Source organism: Rhipicephalus microplus, chromosome 8 (assembly GCF_043290135.1).
Source record: "Rhipicephalus microplus isolate Deutch F79 chromosome 8, USDA_Rmic, whole genome shotgun sequence".
NCBI classification, from domain to species: domain Eukaryota; kingdom Metazoa; phylum Arthropoda; class Arachnida; order Ixodida; family Ixodidae; genus Rhipicephalus; species Rhipicephalus microplus.
This window is the reverse complement of record NC_134707.1, coordinates 90,174,018-90,180,944: the sequence shown is the minus strand read 5'-3', so window position 1 is coordinate 90,180,944 and position 6,927 is coordinate 90,174,018.

Genomic DNA, 6,927 nt, shown 5'->3' with positions numbered 1-6,927 from the left:
AAATCGGCAGTCTCACGTACCTTGGAAATTGGTGTTATGTGAAACATGTGTAAATAACGGAATGTGTTGTAATCTTTTTATTGAGAAACACAATACGAAATGACGCTAAATATATGTAGAAATGTTATAAGCACAGGCATATGTTAAGAAGTCGCAAGTTTTCTGTCGTGTCACGATGCCACCAGCAACATGGGTATTAGCAACACCAGATGTGGTGAGCTGATATGAAGCGCTTGTACCAGTGAGAGAGAGAGAGAGAATAGACTTTATTAGTGCCCCTATGTGGCTAAAGGTGATGGGTGGCCGAGAGACGGGCCCCTCCGTAAGCCCTCAGGCGGCCGCCGGGCCTTGGATCCTGGCGGCGTCTTCGGCAAACCGGAGAGCGCAGAGCTGGTTCCTCGGGCTGAGCATCATAGCCTCCGATTGCTCAGCCGTGGTGATTGTGAATGTAGGGTTGGCGCTGTGTTTTATGGCGTCAGTACCTTCAGGGCAGGCCCGTATGATATTGTCGAGCTCGGCGTGAGTTGCACCCCACGCGTGGCATCGTAGTGTGTAGACAGCGGGGCAAATACGGCTGTACAGTGAAAGACAGGGGAAAGTTCGTATCCGTAATAGGCGCCTAGCAGTGAATTATTGCTCATTAAGAAACTGGTCTGGTGGTGGGTGTTTAAGTGGGTTGTTACGGTAATACTTTATTATTTCTCCGAAGGTGACCATTCTGTCCCTCGCATGATCGCGAAAAGAGGAGCCCATCATATCTCGCTCAGCCGTGTCGGGTCGCAAGAGTTCGTGGTGCTTTGTTGAATGACGCGCCCGGTTGATGAGAGCTCGGGCAGCGTCATGAGAGTGTTCGTTCTCCGAGAGCTTTGAGAGGCCCGGAGCCTAGATGATCTCAGCGCATCGACGACGCAACAAAGATGCACTTGTGAGAATGCGGAGTGCCGGCTTGGAGATGAAGCCTTTGGTCAAGTGGCGGATGACATTCTTACCCACGTATTCTAGAACGTCCCTTCACTACACGCTTCACCTTCGATTGAGAAAGCCGATGGGAGTGCCGTTTCTAGGCCCGGAAAGTCACTGCATATCAGCGATAATCTTGAGCCGATATGCAGTGACTTTGAGCCGAGCTGTGGCGCAGTGCTCAAGTCTGTCAAGTGAAGGGTAAAAGTCGAGTCTAGGAGCGTTTGTGAATACGGGGGTTGGAGTCACTGAAGATGCAGGATGCTTGGATTGAGGCGTAGGCTAGATCGCTGGCTGCTGCTTCGCTTTCTTGGGGTTTGTTTGCTCAAATGAAGCAAATGCGAGTGGTTCTTAAGATAGAGAAAGGAAGAGAAAAGTGAGCCCCGTTATTGTCTGCTTCAGTGAGCGACACCGCCACAGGGCTCACAAGGGATGGGGGTGAGGAGGGATAAAAAGGGTAGAAGTAAAGGTGTAGAAAAGAGGAAGAAGAAGCAACGACAAACTGAGGGGATAGGAGAGACAGGAAAGATGGAAACACGGTCACTGGAGTCCGAGGACGGGGTACACTTGCGAGAGATGTTGTCGGCGTTTGTAGATGGCGTAGAGCAGGTCCAGTATGTCAGAGCTACACTGTCCTCGAAGGTCGTCGGCGACAGGAGGTGACGTAGGGCGAGCCCAGTCCGCCAGAGCTACGATGACGCCGAAGGTCGCGAGCGCGCGGAGCGCGCGGGCGCACAACCGGTCGGCACGGAATCCAGCGAGCGAGGACCCAATGAAGCAAATGAAGCCAGTTGCGGTAACTATGTGTTGCGTTCCTGGTGGCAACAGCGAGGGCCATGGCCAAATGCGCGGAATATTCCGCTGCGTCTACATGACCAATGCGTGGCTTACACGTAGCGCTGACCACGTTGCTTGGCACGGTCGACGCGTCTTTCCGTGTTATATTCAGTGTGCTTGTTGCGTGGTATATGGCGAATCATGATGGTGTCGCGAATGTCCGGAGGTATAGGGACTATCTGGACAAACTGGGAGACTTGAGGTGTGCCGAGTGTGCACATGAGGTGACGTCCTGCAGGATTCTGAATTATCTTTTATAGTGCGATATACGTCGGGTTTCGATAAATTCATCTATTGCTTTGTGAAGTTCTAGGGATTTTGAGTTTCGCATTGGATGTAGGCATGGAGAGATTCAGCCCCCATTTGCAGCAGCACCGGATCATTTCGTTTAGTTCCTTTTTGTCGGTAAGCGTAAGTTTCGTAAGTGGAGCAACGTAAGGCGAGGATAGCAGCCCTTGACACAGCTAGATACGTTGTATGATATAAGTACGTATGTACTGTTAGTAAGATTGGCTAGCCAGCACTGCAATGACAATTGATATTTCACAAACATCGCGATCTACTTGAAAACCATTTCCGAGACCTGGCATGGCTTAGTGACAGAATATTCGATTGCCACGTAGAACGCTGGGCTCGAACCATGAGATGTATTCTATACGTTCTTTAAATCAACTCGGCTATTGGCAGTTTTTGAGAGCTAATATCATTAGGGCTGACCTAGTTGGGGCCCATCACGCCCCACGAAACCTGTGAAACACCAGACGAAAACACGTGTAAATGCCCAACTATACGGTTACTATAATCAACTATACGAAAGCACAATACATGATCACCTACGCCATCTGTCTTTCTGTCCGCCCATGTGCCCATTCGTTCATCCGTGCATCTGTTCGTCCGTGCGTCTTGCCGTCCGTGTATATATCCACCTGTCTGCCCATCCGTGCGTCCGCCTTTTATATTAGTCAGCGACTTCGCCGTAAGACCCATAGTTTGACCGACTCGTCCTCATATACTTCGTGGAGACGCACTAATTTTTCTGAACGGACTGGAATTGAAATTACCAATGTCCGCGCCATTTTTTGGCTGATATAATGTGTCAATAAACTTCAGTGCATCACGCTTAACTGCAGTTTATCTTAATCTGACGTGACGGCTGTTTCATAGGAGTACATATGTAATGTTTATAAAATTAGACAGCCATCACTGCCCCCCAATGCACGTTTCACGTTCATATCGGTCTGTTTGAAAAGCAGTCCTGAGACCTGTTGTGGCTGTATTGGGATAGAATGCTTTGTTGCTACGCAGAATGCTGGGGTTTAATTCTTGCTGGGACCTGGACATTTTTTCTTTGCATTCTTCGGGTGAACACCGCCAATGTCGGATTTTCCTCAACAAGCACGTGTTAAAACTGGACATGTCTGTAATCGCCGCTCCTGGGTTGATGTAAACTGTTAATCGCCTGTAGCACGTATCCACGTAGGAGTGGCACATACCCGTCCGCGAGTATGTGTCCCAGTCTTGCGGAAAGTTTTTCTAGACTTACGCGCGGGATTGTGACATGATTCATGTCATGACTCCCCAGTCGTATTCGTCAAACCATGTTACTCTACCATACTAATTTTGGCGTAACCCAAGTTAAGGGCATGATTACGAGAGCACTCAGACGTAGGCGGCTAGCTAGCTAGCTAGATAGATAGATAGATAGATAGATAGATAGATAGATAGATAGATAGATGGATAGTAGATAGATAGATAGATGGATAGATAGATAGATAGATAGATAGATAGATAGGTTGATTGGTAGACGCCAAAACGGCTTGCAACGTAAAGGAATACTTCGTTCTTTATTGCACTCTTGTAATACCCTTTTTAGGGGCGAAACTCCTTATTGCGGCACCCGTTCGTCCCCCGTAGTATGTAACGAGTATAACATTTTGACCTCCAAGGTGGTGCCGGTGAGAGACTTCTTCTGTGCGTTGTTGAACAATAAAAAATAGTGCTCAATGTAGATGTCAATGGCTGCTAATGGGGAATGAGAGACAGGAGCATTCGGCTTTTAGTTAACGCGCAGGCTGTGATTACCATTAGCAGCCATTGGCGTGTACATTGAGCACTATCTGGCAAGAAAGGGTTGCTACGTTATGCTCGCTAGGTGTAACCTCCTTAGCTTTAGAAAGGCTTAGCGAGCATCGAGCCGCAGTGCCATGAATACAATGAACTTGTATATACCATGAATGAACTCGAGGTGGTTAAAAATGGGAAGTATAGACACGAAGCGCAAGCCATAAGAAAGTAAAAGCCGAATTCTCCGCCTCTCATTTCCCATTAGCAGCCATTGGCATGTACATTGAGCACTATCTGACTGAAAAAGTTTGCTACGTCATACTCGCTGGGCGTAACCTCCTTGGTTTTCGAAAGGTTTAGCGAGCGTTCGGCCGCAGTGCCATGAATACAGTGAACTAGTATATACCATGAACTCGACGTGGTTAAAGGTGGGAAGTGGACCCGAAGCGCAAGCCGTAAGAAAGTGTGCGTGTGTCACCTCTCGTTTAGTCCTTGGAATGTCCGCTGGATGGCGGTGCTTCTATATGGGGAATATAGGACGAAAAGATGCGAGATGGTGGTACTTGGAGTGTTGAATCGATGGACGAATGGACACATAGTCAGATGCATGGATGGACGCATGAACGGACGCAGGGGTGGCTGCATGGACGAACACAGGGACGGACGCATGGATGAGCGCACGGACGGGCTGATGGACGCAAGGACGGACGGAAGCAAGAACGAATGGACGGACAAATTCTTCGCCCCACTCTCCATCATTCACTCCATGGATATGCTGCCGTTTTTTATATGAGCACGATAAACCCTGTTACTGCTAATCTCGGTTAACTTGAGTAAACTACTGTTAGCGCCAACTGAATTTAATACAGGTAATGAGCGAAAGGTTATCCTTAGTTTAAGTCGGGATGCATGTTACGTCACACTCAGTTTCGCCGTTAAAAATATGAGCGTAGAGCTGGTCACCATGAAGTGTACTTGCATACCCAATATATTTCGCTTAAAATCAATCCGTTTTCTTTGCACCTGCAGTGCCCCAGCGTATTTCATCAAGACTCGCAACTATAGGTGGAGTCAATTTGCAGTCTGTGCGAAACGCAAGATTATCTGTTGCTTGTTACATTTGCTATCGCGTTTCGTGTCACCATGTTTGGTGCGTGGTTTATTCGGACGGGCTGTTTCGCGTGTTAGCGTGTCTGTTGTTGAAAAAAGTCCTTCACCTTCTTTTGGATAGGCGTTTCGGGGTACACTGGAACCATGCTACTTGAAATCACCGACATGGGTGCCGCCATTTTGTTAACTTCCTGAATTAGGGTGGTCCAACATAGTTCGAATTAACCATGGTTAGTCGAGTAACGCCAGTTACACGTAAATTTCTGTTGAACTGGTTGTTTGCCGTAAGTGAGCATCGAGAAGAGAACTTTTATTTTACGTATAACTCGTTCATAAACGTGTTTCGAACACATGTTCAACGATTTATAGTACGACATACTTTACAACTTGAGAGCAATAAGATTTCCCAGTTTCAAGAAGCGTTGTGAATAAAGACTCCGACGCTAAACTGATGGGGGAAACAATTGAGTATAGTTTAGAACAAAAGGGGTTAACGATTTGAAGTACTTGCTACTCTACTATGGGAAAGCATAAAGCCGTCCCGTGGACCTCACATGTGGTGAGGCGGCGTCGACAAAACTTTTATGGAAGCGCAAGAGATCAGAAAGGCGAGAAGTTTGTTTAGAAAAAAAAGTTTTTAACAATTTCGAGTGGATCGTACTCAACTATGGGAGAGCACTGAGCCGTCCCGGTTACAGGCGGCATCCGTACGGAGAATGAAATCCCCAGGGCGTTCAGAAAACACGGTTAACGGTTTTGTGTACTTGCTACTCTACTATGGGAGGTCATAAAACCATACCTACCGCAACAGCGACGCCTTAAAGTGTGTTTAAAAAAAGTGCTTAAAGGGATTGGCTAGCGTCCTTCATTGCTCTCCTGTTTTGTGTCGCACTAGAAAGCGTACCATGTGAAGTGTCTCAAGTTGCAGCGACTTCTCTGCAAAGCGCGTAGAAATTTCTAAAGAAAAATGTTTTATGTCCAAGCTATGTCTTCTTTGATTGGTAAGACACTGGTCGGTGCCGGTTAAAGTCGAAAACTGAAACCACGTGCTGTTTTTACAGGCTTCATTAAGTTTGCCTGTTTAGAAAACAAGTATATCTATGGTCGTTTTAAGCACGCACGCCTTTTTGTGTTTTTCATGAGCGTCGCGAAACACCATGGCCACGTTTCTCCGCCGTTTGCAGGCAGGCATGCAAGCGAAAACACCGCCAGCTGACAAACCAAGCGCCTATTGGAACGCGCGAGAGAAAAGAATAAAGCAGTAGCTTGGCTCTGGTGGTGGTGGTAAAAAACATTTATTTCAGAAAAAGTTTACTAGAGAGTGCCGACGTGGCCCATCCGTCCGCTTTCTCCAAACCGCGTGCGGGGTCCGGGTAGAGGCGGCGCGAAGCCCGGTAATAAGCCAAAATTTCGCGAAAGCGCGTCAGGTTGGTATTGCCAGATTCCGTCTCGGGACATGGAGGGGCAACGGCCCGGACATGAGAAGCGCGGGCAGCGGCATTTGCCGCCTCGTTGCCGGGCAGGCCCGAGTGGCCTGGGGTCCACACTATACGAATGGGATGAGGGTTAAAGCGCCAAGAGGCTGCCTGTAGTAGGCTAGCCGCCAGCGGAGGAATGGAACCCTGAAGGTACTGAGAACAGGCCGAGCGCGAGTCCGTCAGGATGGTGCGTGAGGCAGGGTTAGAGGCGGCCAAAGCTATGGCAACCTCTTCAGCGTGCGTTACTGTGTCTGCTCGAAAGGAGAGGCCATCTACGTGTTTGCCCTCTGTAATCACGGCAGCCGTGAAGTGACCCGAGGGGGAGGGACCCGAGACGTCCACGTAGAAAACACCAGGACGATCGGAGTGTCGCGTATGAAGGGCCGCGGCGCGTGCTAGTCTACGGCCAGGATGGAGGTCAGGGTTCATATTACGGGGTAGAGGTTCCACCCATAGCTTTTGACACCAGAGCTCTGGT